The sequence below is a fragment of the Typopeltis vanoorti genome, chromosome 3 (genome assembly GCF_054136105.1).
Source record: "Typopeltis vanoorti isolate ZY-2024b chromosome 3, IOZ_Tvanoo_1.0, whole genome shotgun sequence".
NCBI lineage: Eukaryota > Metazoa > Arthropoda > Arachnida > Uropygi > Thelyphonidae > Typopeltis > Typopeltis vanoorti.
In genome coordinates, this window is record NC_143551.1 from 86,392,082 (window position 1) to 86,416,544 (window position 24,463).

Genomic DNA, 24,463 nt, shown 5'->3' on the forward strand with positions numbered 1-24,463 from the left:
TAAGGTCTACCTAAAATACTGGATTCAGTACTGAAGAAAGCGTTGATTTACAACCTGTCTCTCATCAATTCATTTCACTCTCAGACACCTATGTTCAGTTTCTGCTGCCTACGTTCCTTTAAATCTATAACATGCGCAACAGATATTCAACACTCCTTCACAGTTGAACTTTACAAAACAATTTTTTGCCATTGCATTCATTTCTTATACAGCTGTCTTTTGAAATAGCTTTTCCTCGTGTATTTCCTAAAGTGTACAATCTGCAGGTCTTCAAAGCTAATATTAACAACTTTCTTCTTTTCTTCACATTTTTGGCCAGCCACGTCCAATATGCTATCAAATGAGAAATCCCCTAATGCATGGGATTACTATAAAAATTACATAGGCAGAGTGGATATTAAATCCAGCATTATTTCAAAGCTGAATGTTTGTAGAAATTTTACATCGCCGAAATGAAGCCTTTTCGCTCTCAGCTAAAAAATCAGCTAACTCCTTTTTTATTCCCGTATACGGGAGTAGCGAGGCCATTTAGCCCTATCTAACTTTTGGAGCCTTTTCGCTCTTTCTTTAGTAATTATTATAAAGTCGAACAGAGTCACCTCAACTCACTCTGAGATCCCTTAACGTGCTAAGTACACGGGCCTGTCATAGCCAAGTATTAGTCGCATATAAGCCTAATTAATTCTCTGATACGGTGATTAATACTGCCTGCATCCTCTGTTAGATTTGTCCATTACTTGATTCTAAGTCAGGTTTATTTATCTTTTCTTCAGGGAAAAAAAAAAAAAAAAACTCAGCAAGGGAATTACTCCGCAAGAGAATTTAAAAGACCTTTACAAGGTCTTTTAAAATGAATGTGAGTTAGCCGGTCTCACAAGGAGATAGATGGATTTTCCCTCCTTCTGCAAACTCCTCCCGCTATAACAGAATCGACCAGAACACATGCAATTAAAAGATACAATACATCGGCCTCGTACACTTATTGCTTCGAACGTAATTCAAAACAATTCCATCAGTCGAAAACACTTCATGAACGTTTTTCGCGTCCATGATGTCCTAAAGGATCGAACACAGATATTTTCTTCCAAAGGGATCATAATTAATCGACTGAGCTACACAGCTTGTATGATTGTTTGGAATTATAGCCAATGCAACTAAAGCTATGATTAGGCTGACCAACGTACCGTTTTGAACGGGACAGTACCGTTTTTTCATATTTTCCGGCCATCCTCGTTTTAATAAAAATGTCAATTTTATCCCGTTTTTAATAAAAAACTATAAATATATTGGTCAATCGTAAATTATTATTATTATTATTATTCGTTACACCTCCAAGGAGTCCGAAGACTCATCGCGGGAGGACACCTCTCCACCTCTACTACCAATCATCTCCATCAACGCCATCTACTGCCCACCACCACCACAACTAGTATTTTTTGTCTGAAAATTGCGTGTGTTCTGAAGGGCAGATTTGTCTGTATGCAGGATGAAAAACCCGAGTTTCCCCGAAGAAAAAACCCTGCTACCTTCGTAGAGATCGGCTAACTCACCTTCGATTGAAATTATTCATGATCTATAATCGTATCGTATATCAATATCATGGATACCAGTAATTTATATAACCATGGAGTCACTTTGTTCGATACTGAATATCGATATCTGTGATTTATTCAGAGTAATTTATTCAGAGAAAATAAAAAAAAAAATGCATGTCAGACGCAGCGTCTGTAGCGTTAGTTTTTGTTTTGCCTGTATGCTAACCGGTGGTTTAAATTTCATATATTTTAAAGTTTTAAGTCTCTTTTTTTAAAAGTTTTAAGTCTATCCTTGTAATGTCAAAGAGGCGAAACTGCAGTTTTAATGACGATCTCCAGAAAGAATTCAAATTTATTTAACTGGACAAGCTGTGTACAAATGATGGAACAAAAGTACAGATTTTTTCTGAAATGAACGAAGAACGACTAGACTTTCAAGACTTTTGAAATATTGAAGAGTTTAATCTTTGTCTTCCAGGAAGTACAGAACCTGTTGAGAGAATATTTTCTCTTATGAACAGCATGTGGTCAAAGGAAAAAATCTAGATTAAATGTTGAGATAATGAAGACTATGTTAGTTATAAGACAAAATTATGTCATGGAGTGAGAGAAGTTTTATGATAAGATGTTGAAAGACCGAAATTTGTTGCGTAAGATCACTTCATCGGAGAAATATTCATAGTACGATCGTGGTGAAATACAGTTCCACTCTGCGTCTACCTAATAATGAAGAATAATGGTTAGCTCGATATGTTTATGTAATAAAACTTTTTTTCATCATCTTACTTTTTCATTAATACAGAATATTACATAACCCCCGTCCCGTTTTTGCTATCCCAATGTTCCGTTTTTGTCTCAAGGAAATATGGTCAGCCTAACTATGATGCTAGTGTATTATGTCTTTAAACTACGTGTTTCTTTTAGTAATTTTGTGTTTTACCGATGAAAATCCCAGGTTTTTGGTGAGAAACAATGTCATATCTCTATGAGACAGTCTAACTCATCTTCGCATGAAAAAAATCTTTGTAAAGGGGTTTTTCATCCTGAGCTACAGTGACTTCGTTTAATGTAGTTATGATATCATAATTAGGATAACTTTTATTATAACAGCTTAGATAATCTCAACTGTCATCGAGAAGGCGTACAATATATGTGATTAAAACTGATATTAAAATAGTTTTATATACAGGAAAAACTAGAATTACGATGATTTTTTAATTGAAGTGATAAAGATATAGTTCATTAAGAACCTGTCCTTGAGAAGAGTAATATTTAATCTATTTTGACAAAATGTCATAAATTTAGGAATTGTAACAAGGACAGTGAAAGTATCCTTTGGAATTTCGTTTTTATTTGCAAAAGAAAGGGAATCCAAATGATTCCCTTTCCATCCAAACATGACATGCGGCATTTTGATCATGTGCATGTGCATATTTATTACTGATATCCATAATAAACAAACTTAAAATGTCTGATTTGGAGAAGCAAAACTTTAGAAAAATTGAAGCACTTAATTTTTTATTTTTCTCCTTCTCGAGATCCGGGTGACTTGTATAACCTGTTTACGCCTGTCGGTAAACTTCAGGGTTCTAAAACTTTGATGTGTAATTTGTTAACACTAACACCACTGATATTCACAGAAAAAATTCCATAGCTCGTACATACACATGAATCACGCATATTGGATTGCTTAAAAGTAGCTTATCAGTACTCACTCACTCACTCATTCACTATATCTCAGAACAAGGTTCAACAGAAATGACTCACAAAAGTGGATGTTTTGTCTACTGGTTACATGGAGATGTTTTCGTAAAAATGCGTTATGAATTATATTTTTAGAATAGCAATATGTGAAATGCCCATATCCATTTTCTGATAGTTCTAAAATTGTTGATTAGTTTCATGTGCTTGATCTCATTGGAAATCATCAGAACTTTTGTAGCGTTTATATCAAACGCGTGATTACCAAAGTATGTCACTATCCCAAGTCTTAAGCCAAAAGAAATGGTTAAGACTAATTGTAATTAAGGTTGTTTCATGCTACCGGAAATCAGATGGGTTTGTTTTGAATTATGGCCAAAGCAATTAAAGCTATGAGACCAGTGTATCGTCTGCTAACTGAGTGTGTTCTTCTATCTGGATCGGCTGTTTTTCAACATATTAACATTAAGGCTATGTGATAAACCCTTGCATCCTGAAGGGAAAACTTTGCCATCATCATATGACACCAGCTAACTTACCTTCAGCTGAAAAGTCATTGATTGGCAATATCCGAGGGACTGCTGGAGCTAATATGATATGAAAACTACGCCGCATGGTTGCATGGTTCCATTAAGTTGTAATTTATTGTATAAATACATTTACCAGTGTATCTTTCTAAATTATTAGTATAGTAAAGCTTTAATAAGAATACACGCAGTTTATAAGCAAAAATACTATTGGTTGTTAGTAGATGACGGTGTGTGTGTGTGTAGATGGAGGATTAAATAGTGGAGATGGCAGGTTGTGTGGAGTAGCGTGCTCTAAGTGCCCCAGATGAGTCGGTAAACTCCTTGGGGAGGGGTCTGATGTAATTAATAATAACAATAGTAATAATAAAGTTGGTATGCCTATGGCAAATTTAAAATGAAAATTCCCGAAAGAACACTCCTTACTCTGGTGTGAGAGTAGTACGTTCGGTCAAACATACAGATATTTTTAAGTGTGGTATGATGGTGCCTCATAAAGGTACATTATGATATATTTTTAAACATATCCTGTTATCTGATCCGAATTTACAAATCACGTTATCTTAGACATAATTTTCATCGTCTTCTCCTGTCTCTAGTTTCAATTGTTGGTTGTAATTGCACTATTATAGCCCTGGAGCTGAGTTTTATTTCCGTCATGGATAATGAAAATTACTATATTTTCTTTTCTTTTGCAAAATTTATAGAATAGATAAACTTATTATGACACTTAGAAATTTAGGTCTCCCTTGAAAATAATATTTTTCAATTTAATAATTTGTACTGTAATACGAATGTTTTTCATTTGCAGTCCACATCATATCTCTTTGTTTGCTCTTGTAATAATACTAACGCTTAGAAGGCTGTGTAATGCTATATGTACAATCAACAACGAATTCGGATATGTGCGCATGTGCGTAACTCGTGCAAACTGGTTGCTTCAGTAACTGCATAGCGTTTCCACCTCTTTTTTTTTTTTTAATTAAATGCATAATTTAAAATTACGATGTGCTCAAAATATTAAATTCAATCATTATTTTTAAAATTCAAGTCATATAAGTTTGAAAGTTTTTACTAATTGAATTTAGGTGCATTCATTAATAAATATCCTAGTGTATTATTTCCTAAGTCTTGAACTGTGTGAAAGAAACTTCGAAAAAACGAAACACAACTTTTAATTCTGGAGGTACTATAAATTGACGTACAAATAAAGATACTTCCTCAGAAGCGGGGAACCTCGCGCAGTCAGCAGCTGCAAAATCCCTTAAATGAAAAGACCCGGATGGATCCTTTATGAGAGACCGATATAATAAGGACTTTTTAACTAATAGTGAGGTAGCGGATCTTTTATCCGTAAAACATGAAATAAATGACTCCAATTTACAGACGCAGAACACTCACCGTATAGTTTTATATGTTTTTGCTACTTAAGTATAAAGAGCTAATAAGCTTCATTTCGGCAATGAAAACATTACTTAAATTAAGGGGATATTAAATACCACATAGTTTTAAAACCGAATAAGAAACTCAAAGATTGGAATCAGAGAGTTTCTTGCCGAATATAGTAAACTATAAAGTATCGGCGACACTAGCATTAGCCAATGCAAGTGATCCTAGTACGTAGTACAATACCAGGGCAGCTCGTTGCAAAGGTGGGGAAGTTCAGATCGCTATTCTTAGGTATTTTCCATAATGTAAAAACACATTTCCTAGGAAATGTGTGCTGTTATTACATTATGGAGGGAGGTCACTACCCAGACCGGTTTCAGCCTTTTTTGAGGCTTCATCAGTGAGTACAATACCAGGGCAGCTCGTTTGCAACGAGCTGCCCTGGTGTTGTACTACGTACTAGGATCACTTGCATTGGCTAACGCTAGTGTCGCCGATACTTTATAGTTTACTATATTCGGCAAGAAACTCTCTGATTCCAATCTTTGAGTTTCTTATTCGGTTTTAAAACTATGTGGGATTTAATATCCCCTTAATTTAAGTATATGTTTTTGTGTTTTCTAAAAAAAATATATAAAAAAAAAAAACTAACCAATCCCAAGCAGAAATAAAGAATGAGTGGGATTTCAGAATTTAAAGAAAATTGAAAATTTTTTGTTATACATGTAATTTAATTATTATACTGAATTTGTGATAATTAGATGGTTATTTTTATATTACTCATTAAAAACGACAGAGGACTTTTAAATATCCCGCCACTGACGTCACCATACATGAAACGACGCAAAATAGATGGGTGGATTGGGGAGAAGTGTGTGGTGGGTGGGGGATTCGGTGGTTAAATCAACCCAACGATGTATAGTAAAATGTTATTATGAGGGCTTGTGGGACACCAAATCTCCAGTGTAAGCACTTTTGTCGTTCTTACAAGTTTCCACCAAAATTAAACAGAGCACCATTTTGAGAAGCTGCGCCAAAATAATCATCATGGATGCTTCTAAGAATTCTAAGAATATCATTACCCTGCGCAGTATATATATATGCTTGCAATAAAACTTGTTGCCTTGAGGTATTTGAGATTTTTTTTTTTTAACTAGTTTTGTAGAAGGATACTTATTCAGGTTGATTCAATCTATGAAAGAATCGGAAGACAATTCGATAAAAGCGTCTTTTATTATTATTATCATTAACCAGACAAATTTTTGATTTTGTTTGGACAGCCTAAAGAAAACAAAAATTTCAAGTACTACCTACGGTGACATTTCGCACTCGCTCACTACAAACGAAAGTTATTAATCTTAATTATCTGTCTGACAGCCGCATTTTCAATGTAATATTATAGCTCAAAAGAGTCATGACACTGTTGTTTGATGCAGGGCCGATTCTAATACTCGTTGATTGGCATTTTGTATTTATGCACTAGTACCGAGCTACTACCAGCACAAATACTAATTCATTTTTACTACAAGAAACTACAGTATATACGCGTAGCAAACGGGTATGGAACATAATATAAATCTACATGAAATAAAGTAAGTAATGCGTATCATTAAACAGTTTTTATTATATAAAATGTATACACGAATAAAATATTTAGTGTGTGTGTGTTTTACTATTGGATGCCCGCTACATCCGATTGTTTCGGCGCGTATGAGGGATTTAGTATTTTGGTTACTGCGGGCTGGAAATATTGATTTGTTCTAGAGAGCTACATCTTGGAATCTTAAAGTGAGTGTGATTGTACAAGTGTATTGGGCTAGGTTTCGCTAGGTGGTTGGTTTTATGAAGTAAAGAGCTAATTCGGGGTATCATCCTGACCCTCTGAAGATATAAAATACGTCTAGGTATGATATCATTAGTAATATTGATATATGTTATATCGAAATACATGAAAGCCCTCTCAGCATTATCGCGTTTGAAAATTTGACGGAATTCTTATCACGTTGTATTTTAGGATGTACATTTTTTTTTATTAGTAGTCCCCTCCTCCCCCCTTATGTCATCGGAGATGAAGTGTGTATACAGCCGAACAGCTGTCAGAATATTTATTTATTTAAATAAAAGTTATCGTTAGGATATAGTAACTATAATCCCACTGTATTTTTCTACTGTAAATATCTAACTTCCTTGGTGTTATCATATGAAAAATTACATATCTGATATTTTAATTATTTTTTAATGCATTGTTTCCATTTATGTATTTAAGAAACAGTTCATAATAATTACATGATTTAAACAGAGAACCTAATAAAAATATATATATATATATATATATATATATATATATATATATATATATACCTTAAATGAAGCAATTCAGTTTTATGTTTTTGATAATGTTTATCTGGAATTAGAAGACCAGAAAGTTATTAATATGTTAATGTTAACCTGTACCATCTCAGTAATGTCTTATCAGAGGAGAAGTGATTAGGTAGATTTTGTTTTTTTTTATTTAAATAAATAAAATTTTTATTTATTTTTTTAACAAAGGCAATCCTCTAAGACAGGGGTTCTCAGCCTTTTCCAGTGGCATACCAGTATATTTAATTCAAAATAATAGATGTACCAGTAAGGCAGTGACTCGCATACCATAGGTTGAGAAACCCTGCTCTAAGAAGTTTGTCTCTGCTTGAGTTATTTGCATTTTCTTTTTGCACATCAAAACTAAGAATACTATAACATATGTACAGTATGCTTGCAGTAATATTTCCTTTCTACCTCGAGATATATCTTGTGTGTACAGTAGATTTACCAAATATGTGATTTTGTTTATCCTGCATTTTTTAGTGCATTTTGTGACTGTGGTTTTAAAAAAAAAGGGTCTCTAGGAATAGTTCTCTAATTACTAGTTTATTATACATTTTAAGTAAATTACTAGGATATTGGGTAGAATCACTATTCCTGGCCATTAGCCAAAGCATGTTGCTATCAGATATAAACATTTAATTATTGGGAATATTTTCTACCTGTTACTTGTTAGTGCATACAACAAATTAATTCTAATTCATATAATTTCTTTACATCTCCAACTTATAGGATGATTATCATCTGGACTCCATAGACTCAAACTCATCTTGAGAAGTCCTCACTGCTTATATAAAAGCACATCAAACTGTGCTTTAACTCAATCACAGTTTTTGCTTTTGATACATACTCCGACAGTACATTCCACTTGTCATCCATTCTCCATGCACTATACCTGATCCTCTGACTATTCTTGTAGTGCTTCCAGGAATAGCCTTGCTCCTTCATTCTATGCAAAATATTTTACATTAATCTGATAACAACCTCTAACCAACTTATGTGTGTCAATCTCTCTTCATACCCAACATTCCAAAAGCATGAAAACCAAATCATTGCACAGTAATCCATATATGACCTGACAGTGAAACTATAATCTCCTTATTTCTACATCTCAATGTCCTCCTCATCGTTATCTGATGTGATGAACTTACATTTCTAACACTTGGCTCCTAAATTTCAGATCCTCATCAAACTATCTCTCTCTCTCAGATTCAGATGGATTATATACAGTCATTTCTAAAGCCCTTCTCATTCTTGACAGTTTCATTGTGATCTTTTGAATGGTTACCTGTTCAGTGCTACATATATTCAAGTATAGAAATGAAAGAATGATGTGTATTGATGAAAGATGTTTTATTTATTTTTTATATCCTGCACATTAAATATTTGTATCCATATCGCTGAATTTTAGTATAAATGAAGCAGTTGCCTATGTGTCATTTTTTTTTTTTTTGATGCTTAATACCACATGAAATGAAAATGATTTGTTTTCCAGTTTTACAGCCTTTATTAAGTTAGAGTTGGTACTGTAAATCATGGTTCTCAATTTATACAGTTCTTCAAATTTCCTTTAGTATCTATAATGTTTTCATATGAAAGAAAGGAGTTATACTTTTGTTGCTGAGTTCATATGATTATGTGCTAGTTTCTGTATCTCTAGAACTGTATAACCCTAGAATAGTCGAAGCATGCTGTGCCAATAACTCAAATCTATAACTATGCTCTGGTAAGAAATTTTTTGTTTTCACACATGGCACTACTGTGTTATAGGACTTGTGAACTTTCATGCTCAATATATATATATATATATAAAATTTGTTTAAGACATACTTGATGCTACCTTTTCTAATGGAACTTAGGCTTTGCCTCTGAATTTAAAGACTGCACTCAAAATTTCATATTTTGAAGTTTAAGGCTTTAATGCCTGTTTTTGATTATAATGTTTTCTCTTCACAACACATATAACCAAATATATATATATATTTGTTTCTGTTAATTATTTAAATTCAATTTCAATAGTACTTCATGTGTTTAGCTATTTTTTCACTAGTAACTCCCAAAATCGAAACTTAAACTTTCATTAATTCTTCCTTCCTTTTTTTCTATTCACCTGCTAACTTTTGTTTTGTTTAGTTTCTTCCATCTGTTTTCTGCTTATCTTTTCTCCCTTATCGAACATCTTTTTTTCCCCTTCAATATGTTTTAAGGATCTAAATAGCAGAGTAGGAAATGATTGTCATTTTCTATTTATAAGAGCAAAGCCAATAATAATGGCAAATACCTGTTGTATTTCTGCTCAGGACATGGACTAACACCATGTTCCAACATAAAAGTGTGCACAAATTCGCATGGAGGGAAGAGGCAAGGAATACGCAAAGTCTCATTGACTATGTTATTGTTGATAGTGATGTTTTCTCCCTGGTACAGGACACCAGAATGTACAGAGGATTTGAAATTGGAAGTGATCACCATTTAGTCTTGAGCAGGATAAAATTGAATTTCATATTGAAAAGAAGAACATGTAAGAAAGTTTTAAAGCGAATAAAAGTTGAGCAGCTCTCAGATGTGAACTGTAGACCAAAATATACAAACATTATTGAAGAAAAAATGAAAAGAGTTTGAGAACAGAAACCAAACCTTGGAGATTCAGTGGCAAACCCTGAAGAAAGCACTGATTGATTCAGCCAGAATGGCATGTGGTGAGGTTGTCTGTAAGAATAGAAAAATCAGAACTCCATGGTGGACACAGGAAGTTAAAGAGGGAGTGAAAGAAAAGAAGAATGCATATCAAAAGTTCCTGGAAGGTGGCAAGATATTTTGGAGGTTGTTGAAGAAGCTTAGAAATTGAGGAAAGAGTTCTGTAAAAGGAGTTAGAGATGATAAAGGTGACATAAAAATAGGAGAAAAAGATATCCTTGAAGTATGGAGTAATTACTTTGAAAAACTGCTAAATCAAACAAGCAGTGATGACACTGCAGTGGTAAAAAAACACTGACCAGGCATGCAGCCAGGAATACATATCCATACTTGAGGTAGAAAAAGCCATCAAAAAGCCTGAAATGGGGAAAGGCAGCAGGAATAGATGATATTTGAACAGAAATGCTGAAGTATGGAGGTAAAAAGACCTACAGTGGCTGCACTGCATAGTTCAGAAGGCCTGGACAGAGGGACGAATTCCTGATGATTGGAGTAGAGCTCTCATAGTACCCCATATACAAAAAGGGAAATAAAACTGAATGTGAGAATTACAGAGGTATATCCCTAGCGAGTGTTCCTGGTAAGATTTATGCAAGTATACTTGAGAAACGGTTGAGAAAAATTGTGGAAGAAAAGCTTGGTGAAGAACAAGCTGAATTCAGGCCAAATAGAGGCTGTCAGGATCAGATCTTCACTTTACAACAAATAGTTGAGAAATCATGGGAATATAACAAAGATCTGTATTTAAGTTTTGTGAATCTGGAAAAGGCATATGACAAGGTACCAAGAGAGAAGCTATTTGAAACACTACAGTTATATTGGTGTCAATGGGGCATTATATCAAGTAATACTTAGTCTTTATTTGAGTTGTAAGTCACCAGTTAGAATTGAAGGAAGTACAGGAAGGTGGTTTAATGTTAAACCTGGTGTCAGACAAGATCTACTTTATCCCTTCTCTTATTCATTATATATATGAATCGCATTATGAAGGAAAGTGGTATTAAACTAGATATCAAAATTGGAGATGTTAATCTCAGCTCTTTGCTTTATGCGGATGATGTTATACTTCTAAATAAATCCATTACAAGTCTGCAAGATTCCCTGACTAAAGTGATAACTGTTCTAATAGGTATGGTATGAAGGTCAGCATTAAAAAGACAAATACAATGAAAATAGGCCGAAACAATGAAAATGTCAACTGAGTTGTGAATGGAGAACCTGTGGAACAAGTAAAACATTTCACATACTTATGCACAATTTTTAGTGAAGATTGTGAATTAAATATGGAAATAGACAACAGAATCAGCAAAGTGGTAGGAAGTCAACTGAATAAATTTATATGGAAAAGAGAGAAATTAGCCAAAACACTAAATTAGCTATATACAAGATGGTATCCAATTTTAACTTATGGATCTGAGAGTTGGTTTAGAAGTAAAACACTTGAACAAAGACTAGAGACCGCAGATCTGAGAGTCCTGAGAAAGATTAGGGGCATGATTTGAACAGATGGTATCAGTGGCAATATCATATTAAAAACGAGGATAATAGGAAAGAACTTGACATTGTCAGCATCCAGGAATGCTTTAGCAGAGCTAATCTCAGTTGATATGGTCACTTAAACAGAATGGGAGAGGAAAGATTAGCAAAACAAGTGTTCTCTGCCATGTTGGCACGAAAAAGACCCAGAGGAAGACCAAGATATAGGTGGATTAACAGGTAACAGACTGATTTGGAGGAAAATTGTAGATAGGTAGTAATGATGTAATTTTTCATGTAGTACTATTATATCCTGTACACCCCTTGAGGGTATATATCAGGAATTTGATGATATGTTTTTATATTATCATCTCGTCTCATCTTTCTTATCCCTCTTCTACCTTGCAGTGTCGAGGGCTAGTTGATCATCGCACCCCAAGCCGTTCACAGGATAAGGTGGTCAGCCCTACGCCCCGGTGTATCCTATGTCCATAATGTTGAATTCTCAAGGGTGGTTTGCCTGCTTTGCAAGATAAACTGGAGACAGAAAAACCCTACTGTCCACACCCAAGACCAGCTAACTTGGCTATAGCTGAGGAAGATCCTTCAGCTCATGTCATTGACGGGAATTGAACCTAGGACACTCCTTCCCCAGGCATATGGTCGCGAAGCGCATAGCCACTAGGCTAACCACGCGGATGCACGGTTAGCCTAGTGGCTGTGCGCTTCTGTGTGTGTTTTTATATTAAAGTATTGAAAATATGTTGTGTTTTAATTGCATTGTTGTTGAATGTTGTGGAACATTAACCCATTTATTTTTTTGGGGGTGGGGAGGATCATATTTCTTCAAATTGTAGTTTATCTCCTAAGTTTTCTACACTATGAGTGGGATGTACATTTATCAGGTGAAGGAAAAGAATGCAGAGAAGCCTATTTCACTCTGAGATTCCTTTTAAGATTTTTTATTAACATTAATATCAGGAAGTTTACTAGGTGCATTTGGGCACCCCTCTAATTGTTTGTAAACATATGCATCGAGTTTATTCCTGTTTAAATTGTGGTTGTAAATTCTCTGATATCTTCTTTTTGACAGGAAGGAGAAAGCGTACTAAATAGAATATATAAGGAATGTATAGCTTTTAAAGTAATTTCCTTACTTCATATTTATTAACTTATTTAATCTAATTTTTAATAAATTTAAGTACATTGCAACTCAGTGTTGTATGTCAGTCACTTTTGACTGCATTCCATTTGTATTGTTTATCACAAATCACAATCTTCACCTTCATAATTGATCTTAATTACATGTAGTAATTTTAAGCAAAAAAAAATTATTGATATTTATCTTGAAATTAATTATTTGATTTGTACTTACTTCATGCTGTGTATATAAAGTAGGCCAAGAGGTAAAATTGCAACCATTATTGAAATGTAATTATATTAAATTACTGTCTCATATAATGAGATTGCATAGATACAAAACTTGTTCAGTTAGGGCCAAAATTGCAGTTATAAAAGATTTCACCAGAATTCAAAACAAAGTTTTGAATTGTGATGAAATTTAAGAGGTGAAAGATGGAGCAACTTCACAAGGTGCATTAAACATCATGTAATGTAGATTGAGCTTTCTGGGAAATGGAAAGGGTGGCCATAAATTAACTTTCCCTCTTTGGAGGTATCTGTAGCTAAAACTAATACACGGAATGAGACCACATTTTATATTGAGACTTTCGAAAGCATGGGGGAGATGAATTCCGCTAAAAAAAGATTTAATACCAAAAGTAGCCGATAGGGGATATTTTGGTGCTGGCAGAGCTGAAAGCAGTCAAATATTTGCAGTAAATGCAGGTAAAAAAGATTATGCAAATTTTACTGTGCATACGTGACAGCAGCGCCACCAATTCCACTTAAAAAAGGAGTTGGGAACGTTCAGGCAGTTATTCGAATGACTGACGAATTGTACTCAATATGCGTCCTACCTTGCCTCAGTGTGCTTTACTTTGTTAAGTTGTTTTACCTTAAACAGTGCAATGCCATAGTGACCCTTCGGAAATTTAGAAGACTTTATAACCTGCATACAGGTCCTATGTCAGGTGTAGCACTGAGAGCTATGATTAAGAAGTTTGAAGAAACTGGATCACTAGGAGTTAGACCTGGTAGAGGACGGAAAGCAGTGCAAGAAGAGACATTAACAGATGTTGCTACTGCAGTGTTCGACGACACAGGGACTAGTACTGGTCCAAGCGCTCATGCCATAGCTCACAAACTTGATATGGCTTATGGTACAGTCTGGAAAATCTTACGGAAAATGCTTCACTTCTATCTGTATAAGTTCAGTCGTGTGCAAGCAGCATTAACTACTGCAGATTATGATAAGCGCATGACCTTCACGCTAACGTTTCTTGGATATGGAGGTCGACAATGACTGGCCTTGGAGAATATTGTAAGGTGACGAGGCTCATTTTTATCTGAATGGGTCGGTCAACACTCACAACTGCAGAATTTGGGCATCTGAACATCCCCAAGCAATCCAGCAAGTACCACTGCATTCTCCAAAAGAAACCGTGTGGTGTGGCTTCACAGTCAATTTCATAATAGGACCATACTTTTTGGAGCGTATTACCCCTACAGGTCCTGTAACCTGCTCCATTACCGGAGAGATTTATCGACGAATGCTGGAAAATTTTGTCATTCCTGCATTGCAGCAAAGACAATGTTTGGACTCCATAATTTTTATGCAGGATGGAGCATGGCCACGCATTGAACGTTCAGTATAGCGCTTTTTACGCCAGCATTTCAGTAATGAAAGGGTTATCAGTCAGTTTTTTCCGACAGCATGGCAGCCTCGATCCCTGGACATCACTCCATGTGACTTTTGGCTGTGAGGTATTTGAAATCCGTTGTGTATGTTGGTGGCATTCCCAACTTGCATGTCTTGAAAGAGAGCATAAAACTGACTGTTATGAACATCCAATCCGACTCCTTACGCTCAGCTGTAGAGCATGTCGCACACCGGATGCAATTTGTTGTACACAAGAAAGATCAGCACATTGAAAATTGAAAGCACATTGAAATTGAAAATGAATAAAATATTATTTCCTGTGAGTTCAATCGCTACATTAATTTCTGTCTTTCTCGCAAGTTGTTGTTTTAGTTTAATTATTCTTATTTTTATTATCATTGTAACGTGCCACATATCCAGCTGGAATGAGTGACGTGGCTGTCGTTTACACCGTCGAAATGTTATTATTCCATTTTATCTGCCTTTAATGTAATTATCCACTTGTTTTTGATTCTGCCAGCGCCAAAATTTCCCCTATCGGCGACTTTTGGTACTAATTTTTTTTTTTTGTGGAAATCATCTCCCCATGGCTTCAAAAGTCTCAGTATAAAATTTGGTCTCATTCCGTTTATTAGTTTTAGCTACAGATGCCTCCAAAGAAGGAAAGTTATTTTATGGCCAACCTGTATATTGTCCTGTCCTGTACTATGGTGAGAATTAATGCTTACACTTGTTTTGACATTTATTGATGTCTCATTGGTAATAAGCTAGGTATAAATATATATAGCTATTGGTAATTAATTCAATGGTAGAATTCATTTTTTACATCATAAAAAATGTAGTCACATAACATTTTGAATAATTACAGCAGATTTTTATGCTGTGTGGATGAAAATAGTATATTATCATCTGGCAAAAAAACTTACAAGTGTCTTAGATTGTGAAAACATTTAAAAAATATGGAATTTTGAACTTGTCATTTTGTTAGTCACCTGTTGTCTTCAATTTTTTCCTTGCTGCTTGCCTGGCACATCCAAGTGGATGATTAAATCTTCTTGGGAAAGTTGATTAATGCTAGAATAGGAATGGATTAATAAGGATATGAAATTTTATGACAAGAAGAGATGAATAGCTTTATTAAGGAACTCTTGTCTTAATACAGTATATACTTGATTATAAGACCTTTTAACTTAATATGGTCTGTCCTGGGTAGTTTGTGTTGGATTGGGTCCTGTATGAATCCAATTTCATTTTCCTCAGCCTGTAGCTTTCTTCCATAGTTGTCAGATTGTAGGCTTGATTAGGACACACTACATGCTAATTTACAAAACTGGAAATTATAACAGACACAGAAGATTGCTATTTTTGGTTCCATGTTATCAGATATTCAAGTGGAAAGATATCAGCAGTATTTGGGAAGATTTGAAAAATTGCTTAAATGAGGCAATATCTCACTGTGTCCTAGAGTTCAAAGAACAAATAGAGTTACATGGATATGCAAACGTATTAAGCAAGAGATCCATAAGATGATGATGATGTGGAAGGAATATCTTGAGAATAAGAGTGACAGATGTTATGTGATATGTCAAACGAAAGCCAGAAAAGTTCTGAATATTCTACAGAAGCTGATCAGATTATGAAAAGAAATTGGCTGTATAGGCTAAAGACAACCTGAAAGAATTTTATCGCTATGCTGCAGGTAAAATTAACAAATGAATGTGGAAGAATAACTAGCGAAAGCAAATGGTACCCTTGTGTCAGAAGCAGTTAAGATTCTTCAATTAATTATTATTATTATCTGATCTCCATGAAATCAAAGACTCATTGTGGGAGGTACTGTCTAACCACAGATGCGAGAACCTTGGCTGGCATGTTGCCAAGAAGAGTCAGTTCATGTTGAAGGGGAGAAACGCATAAGACGATATACGAATTCGTCACCAACACGCAAAATCATGTGCTTTATAGGTAAAATTTTCCAACTATTGTGCAAGCAAAATAGTTCTACTTTAAAAACTAGAATGTTCATAAAAATGGCTAATTTTCCGATCTGTAATAATAAGCACTCATCCCATGAAACACATTGATTATCCTATTTTGATAGTTAATATTTGGTCCTTTTTTACTAAATATGATACATTATATTGGATTTTTTATTGGACCATGATTTTGATAAGCATATACATAATCGTCGACAAGTTTCACCAGCTGTGGTCTGTCTGACTTTTTCAAGACGAGAAAGGTTATACTAACATTAAATGCTAAAACAAAAGAATACAGTAACGACCTAAAAATCAGTTAAACAAAATTGAAGAGCTCACATGACATCAAGAGCATAAAGTGTGGAAACTTAGTCATTGCTATTAAACCACGTTTTCTAATTTTTTGCGTAATTGAGTTCTGCTAAACAAGTAAAAAAGCATGGTCCTATTATGATTATCCTATTATCGGAATGAATTCACCTTCTGCCATGTACAGAAGTGTCGAGGGATCATGCATCTGTGGTTGGACAGCACACACTATTGCACACATTGCTCATCCAACTTGCATTAAACTGATTCAATGTGTCTACATTCACAGTCACAACACTCACTCACCAACCACTCTCCATGCAAAGAACCTGCTCCTCTACTCACACCCTCCTTATACAATTTCCAGTGATGACCTTTTGTTCTATCCCTTCTCCTATTTTATGAAAAATCGCTTCCATGTCAACCTGATAACCCCTGACTCCTATTCATAAGGCCTTGCAACTTATGTTCTCTCTCAGTCTGTCCTCATATTCCACATTCCAAAGACCACTGACAATCTTTGTGAATCTTCTCTGGACCCTTTCCAACATATCTTTGTCATCATGAAACCCAGCAACTAAATCTGTGCACAATAATCCACATAAGGCCTTATACAATGGCATCATAACCTCTCTTTCTGTATGTCACAGTCCTCCTCATCATTGCTGTTATCCGATGTGATGTATTCACAACTTGTGCAATGTGGTCCCTGAGTTTCAGGTTCTTGTCTACCATCACTCCTAGATCTCTCATTGTTGCTTACCAAATCTCAAAACTTTACACTTTGCAACAGTGAATTGATAGTTCCACTTACCTGCCCATTCATGCAATGCTGCGGCATGGGTAGGAGGTGCCCTTGTGCAAAACGTTTTTTCAGCGACCCCATAAAATAAGTTTCCATGAAAGTTTTTGCGAAAAATTTTACTTTGTTAAAAGTACAAAACAGTTTATATGCATACATAAAAATAAATTTTATTGAACAGTAGAACATTGTAATCACTGAAATTCATTCATAAGGAATTTTTAATAATAAAAATTTTCAAAAATGTTTATTCCTTAATATGTAAATACAACAGAATATATATATATATATATATATATATATATATATATATATATATAAATAAACAAAAATTACCTTTATTTTAATATAAAAAGAAATATTACATAATAAAGATAATTTGGAGATATGCTTTTAACTATATAACAATTAGGATAAATGTAGATTTATTTTACATATTTATCCGTCTTGCTTTAGCCACCACAAAATTTTTAATATCGTTAATGTCTAATGAATCCATAATATTATTTTCAATTGATATAATTGATAAATCTGTTAGACACTCTCCAGACATTGTTGACCGCAAATAATTTTTTATCAGTTTCAGTTTTGAAAACCTTTCCCCTGATGCTACGGATATTGGTAATGTTAAATAAATATGCATTACAATTGCAGTATTCGGAAACGTGTCGGTTAATTTATTTTCGTATATATAATTTAAAACATCTTGAGGAGCCGGCTCTTTTTTAATAAAATATTGCAAAGTTTTTAATTCCTTAAATAAAGTCATACCATCAACATTGTGATTGTCGGAATCCTGATTGTCACACAGTTTTAAGTGCAAATCTTTACAGTGTTTCATTAAATCTTCATCGCTCCAATCTTTTAATTTGCTAATGTCTCTTATAACTTTAAAGTCCTCGCTATGTTGTTTTAAGAGCATGAATCTTTCCGTGACTGAATTTATTGTGTCTAAAATTGCGAAGAAAAAATTGATTTAAAAATTTTATTTAGGATTGTGTATTGTCTCATCTGATGCTTCGTAACCAAACAATTTTGTTTTTGTTCTTTTGCAAATGTCTGGAAAAATAGGATCAATATTAAGATCGTTTGCTACTTCTTTTGCAGTTCTAATAATATTTTCAAAATATTGGTCTGTTCAGCAAGTATTTAATTCTTGTATAACATAATCAAGATTTTCTGTAATTTTTCCTATATCAAATGTCAGATTCTGCATTATTTTGCTTGCAACATTTACGAGACTTAAGATTTCCTACCAAACATGAACAGACCAAATAAAGTTAAACGAATAAATCTTTGAAATTAAGTTGTCTGCCTGAACTCTAGAATCAGTATCTTTAGTTTCATCTTCCGTAATATCAAAAAAAGATCCTGGTAAATTTCCTTGATATTTTAAAGTAGATTTATTGCTTCTACTCTACTTTCCCACCTAGTAGCAGAAAGTGGTTTCAAATTTAAAACACGAATGTTTTTTTAATATAGCCCAACGCTTCACACATATTGAAATATAATTATATAATTCCTGTATTACCCCCAAAAAATTTAGTTTCACAGGATATCTTAGCTGCAGAAAGTGGTTTCAAATTTAAAACATGAATATGTTTTTTTAATATAGCCCAATGCTTCACAGATATTGAAAAATAATTATATAATTCCTGTGAAACTGTAAATTCCAAAAAATTTACAGTTTCACAGGATATCTTAGCTGCATCATTAACTACCAAATTTAATGAATGAGCAGCACAAGGAATAAAAAAAAGCCCTTGAATTTATTTCAAGGATTTTTCTGCAGTCCATTATGTTTGCCTCGAATATTTGAACTGTTGTCATAAGCGTGGCCACGTAAATCAGAAATGTTAATATTCAATTCAATAATTTTATATATTTTTTATAAATTGAAAGTCCTTGCCCAGTGGTATCTTCTACAGATTGAAAACCCAAAACATGTTCATGAATTTCTGCTATACTTGTATCTTTATTTTGATTAGAAATCTAATAACAATAGATAATTGTTCTGTGTGGCTTATATCAGGAGTAGTGTCAAGAATTAATGAATAATATTTCGTCTCTTTAACCATTTCTAAAAATTTTTGTTTTATAGCTTCAGAAATTATACAGATGATTTTATTTTGTATTTTATCCTAAATAATGAGCAATGTTCCTTTTTTGTGATGTTTGGATGCGATGCAAGTATTCTGTCATTATCAAGTCAAATTTAGCGACAGTTTCTACTAACTTTAAAAAATTGCCGTTATCATTTTCAAAAAGTTTTTGTGAACCTCTAAAAGCTATACACTGTCTTGATAAATATTGTATCATGTAGATTAACCATTCTATAACAGATTGCCAATATTTCTTCTCAGTTTCGTATAATCTTTGTTGTGTGCAATCAATAATGCATTTCTTAATCAACGACATTTTAAGTTCATTGTATTTTGAACAGTTTAATGTGTGTGGAACTTGTCTCGTGTATTTTTAGTATATGACAAATGTTGCCAATCATTACAACCGTATTTGTTAATAAGCTGGGAATTTTGACTACCAAATATTTTACAATAATAACAGAAAACAGAGTTTCGCGATTCTGAAAAAACTAAATAACTTCATAAAAGTTTTTCTCCATTTGCTGAAGTTCGATAATAGTATGAATTGGAAAACTTGCAGCCAGATTCATCTTTGGGAAATTCTTTATTAACTACTTGACGTGGGCAAGGCTCAACTAAACAATCTCTAACTTTGGTAGTTATATGATTCGGCCAAGTACCTGGAACATTAAAATTCAAAGTAAAATTTGAAGTTTCGTGTTTCGCTGAATCAGAATCCAATATTTCTTCTGCTGCAACTTCTGTAGACAGTCCAGTCATGCCAGTTTCATTTGCACATGCAACATTTGTTTCTTCATAGTTATCTTGTGTCCTCTCTTTTTCTGTAGTAGAGCTACACGGAGTACTTGCTTTGGCAGAACTTTCTGTTCTTCATTTTTTTCTGTGGTCCTGAAGTTAAAAATTTATTCAGCAATCCAGCCAATTTATGTTCCAGTTGTACTCGTTGTTGTACTCATTTTTTTTTATTACAGAATTTGATTTTTCAGATGTTTTGAATAATAAATATGCTTACATTTTAGGTATTTTTTGAAAATTAACATGTAGAGATATTAGCCACTGATTGATTTCTCAGTGATAAATGTTTAATATTTTTTTACATTCTGGTAATTGTTTAATAATTAAGAATATTAAATAGAATATTAAAATTATTTATTAAAGAAATTAGTTAAAGGACCCCAACCCCAATGTCTTCCAACCAGAACAAGAACAAATAGATAAATAAATCTCTTATTGAAAATTATTTATTTTCTAGACGTCTACCCAACATAAGATAAAAATCTTTTGTTTTCAAAATAAGATAATCAACTAAAATGTAACAATTTAACTGATTTTCAAACCTAGCAAAAATATAATAGATGTACTTACTTTATGTGAATAATAATCCAAATTCACAAATAATTTACTAAACAACAATAAATATATTTTATAAAAAAGGCAACTGCACAGTAACACTGTTACTGTAACGTGCAAAATGAAATGATGCAAAAATACACCAAAAAAGTATCAAGAAAGGGCCAATTGCAGTATGTGTAAACAAACTTAGATCATCTAAAGAGTTTTATAGCTCATAAAAACTAATGTTTATTAATTTAATTCGAGCTGCGTCAGCCCTGCATATATACGGGATTTTTTGGTTATGGTCCCTCAGCTGATTAATATGTTTATAATTTATAAACTATTATCTTTAAAATTTTATTTGTCTATCAAAAATCCAAAAATAAGTACACAATTAAAATCAAAGTCAAAAATTGTTCAAAGTCACTTAAACACAGAATACACAATACACTCAATATGTTTCACATTCAAAATTGAAAATGACACTGAAAAAAATGTAAGAAGTGCATATTTGGATAGACGCTATTTTGTCTATTCAAATTCGAAGCGGAATTTAAGAAAACGAACATCATAATATATACCTGTGTTTCAGATTAAATATTTTTGGATAGATCAGTGTTTCTGAAACTTCTGATATCCATGTACCCCTTCTTTAATTTTCATTATTACCAAGTATACCTTTTCGAAATACTCTTATCGAAATAATAATAAATAAAAATATATTTCATTGTAAATGTCTATTTTATTTGAATTTAGATGTACATTTAAACAAAAAAAAAGATTTATTTTTAATAGAACAAAATTTATAAAGATACTATACATTTTTACTTAATATAAATAATTTATCATCAATGAGAGGAGAATTAAGCAATTTCATCAATGAAATTGCTTATTTCTATATCTGCTATATTGCTCTCTTTTGTGCATTTTATAAATCCAGTCTTTAACCAATGATCCATACTTAAGAGTTTGAAAGCTAAAAAAAATTACTGTATTTACTCGATTGTAACTCGCACTTTTTTCCAAAAATTAAAGCTAAAAAATCATGGTGCAAGATATATGTGGGGATTTTCAGAAACTAAAGTTTTCAGAAAAAAGAAAAAAAAAACTGAAACTGGGTATGACTTACCAAGAAGCTTCTATTCTCCATCACTTCTTCTATCCACGAGAACAGTTTCCTTGAGTGCAATCAAATTTATCTACCCAAATAGAGTCATCTTCTTTCCCATTATATCAAGCAAAAATTACCAGTAGTTTAAGACTTGAGATACATAATGAACAATCCTTGACAAATTACTAATGAGAAGTGAAAGATGTGTGCAATTGTAGGCCAGTAGAGAAAAAGCAATTATTAAGAAGTGCATATGATTGGTGCGGTATTAACAAAAGATCGCACGACCCAAACAAAACAAGCTGACAATTGAATTGAAATGCTAATTCTCTTAAACCGATTTCCATAATATCTGAAATGCATTCACTATATATTTCTTCGTTTTAACACGTTCATGTCGGGGTAGTGTCAAGCAAAACCTTATGTTGCACCTGTAACATGTGGTTTGATTGAGTGTATATAGCAGTTTCTGGTGGAGGGAAGATGTGATTCATTAGTTAGCGTTTATATTCCCAGTTGCCTGTAATTGCACTATTTGTTGAGAAATATATTACACAGTCTGCAAATGTCTGTGAACCTTATTCGGTGACATGATAAAACTAATTGCTTTTCGTGTTTCTGCACTATAATTGCTGTTGTAGAGGGCATATTGTTTACTGCAGGGGCGAATTATCGCTCCAACGTGAAAGTCGGGGCGATAGTGACTCGCAATTTGAGTAGGAGAATTCATGCATAATATAATTTGGGAGAGGGCTACACGGTCTGTAGTGTTTTCAGAGAGCTTCCGAAAGCTAAGTATAATTTTGAGTGAAAATTAGAATATAGGTTTAAATCATAACGTAATATTGTCTAATTTTGGTAGCTTGTTGTGTCTGAGTGATTTTGGTGTGAATTCCGTTTTATTTAATTTAATATTTTAATGATATGTTTCATAGATTAACACATGGCGCCAATGAGATGTAAGATAATGGCGTCCAAAAATACGACGGCTTTATTCAAAAATGGTAATGTGAGAGAGAATTTGTCCAATGTGATGTGTGTGGGATGTATGCATTCCCGAATGAGGCTGGAGTTTGGATTGAAAGTGATAGTGGTGGGAGAATGTGCAGAAAGTGTAAGCAAAGTGAGGAGTTGAAGTATATGTCAGGTTGTGAGATGGTTATGGTTGAAGAAAGCCAGAATGTGAGTGAAAATAGTGGCTTGATAGGGAATTGCGATGTACAAGATGGCAATGAGAGCAGTGATTAAAGAAAGAGTGTAAGCAACTATACAGAGAGAGAAAATGATTTAAATGATAAAAAAAATGAGGAATTATTTGTAGGAAGTGAGATCGCTAGGTTGTGCGCAGTGATACAAAATGCACAGCGGCAATTAGAGCACCTGCAAAACTCTTTCCAGAGTGATTCGGCTAACGTAAATAAACAAGTCTTTGAAAGGAAAAATAAGCATAAGAGTGGGAGAGTTTCTGAAATGAAGGAAAGAGTGTTGTATGGTGACTCGTTATTAAGAGGAGTGATAGATTGGAGTTTAACTAAATAGTACTTACCGGGTGCGAAATTTAAGGATGTAAGTGAGAGTATTACAGTGAAAAAACAGAGGGTGAAAGAATTGATAGTTGTGGCGGGTACGAGTGAATTGAAAGGAGATAAATTTTTTATGAGAGAGGACTTGAAAGTATTGTTAAAGGTAGCGAAAGAAAAGAGTGACAGAGTTAGAATGGTGAGTCTGTTGCTGAGCTATGACAGAGAAGAGTTTAGAAGGAGGGCCATAATCGCAAATTAACTTATGCGCAGGTTATGCAGATGGTGTGGTGCGGAATTCGTGGACGTGTGGAATGAGTTTGATGGGCGAAAGGATTTATACAAGATGGATGGCCTGCATTTGAATGGAATTGGTGTGTGGAGACTGGAAAAAGTGTTGCTGAATGAAGTGAAAATGGATGTGCAGAACCAGGAAAACTAGAACTACCGAGGAGGGGGTGGATATGTGGACATCAGTGAGACAGTTGAGTGTAAGCATGTATATAATGTACCCGAGCCAGTACTAAGGACAAAAAATCGGAATGGGATAGTTAGAATATCGCAAGATAGGGGTGGAACAAAGGGATCACTGCATTTCATGTATACTAATGCCAGGAGTATTAGGAACAAGAAGGAAGAATTTTTGGCCTTGAATAGCTCTTCCTGGCCACAGGTTATTGGCATTAGTAAAACATTGCTGACGGAAGATGATATAGTTAGAGGGATAGAATGTGTAGGTTATAGTGTGTTTAGGAGGGACAGAGAGAATAAAATGGGGGAGGGGTGTTATTGATGATAGCTGATGAACTGCAACCAAGGAGAATTGAAGTT

At 33.8% G+C, this 24,463-nt stretch overlaps 1 protein-coding gene across 5 annotated transcripts in view; it reads left to right on the forward strand.

The window, feature by feature from the left end:
• The window catches only part of LOC150108349 (synaptophysin-like), a 183,402-nt gene that overhangs the window by 53,819 nt on the left and 105,120 nt on the right, over window positions 1-24,463 (forward strand). Inside the window, exon 1 of one of the 5 annotated variants that reach the window (XM_090390711.1) lies at window positions 6,131-6,281. The exons of 2 other annotated variants lie outside the window; for them this stretch is intronic. The gene's annotated coding sequence lies outside the window, so the exon portion shown is untranslated. Of the gene's footprint in view, window positions 1-6,130; window positions 6,282-6,671; window positions 6,745-6,926; window positions 7,057-24,463 lie in introns of those variants that run through there. 2 more of the 5 variants (XM_090390713.1, XM_090390712.1) reach the window with 2 other exon arrangements.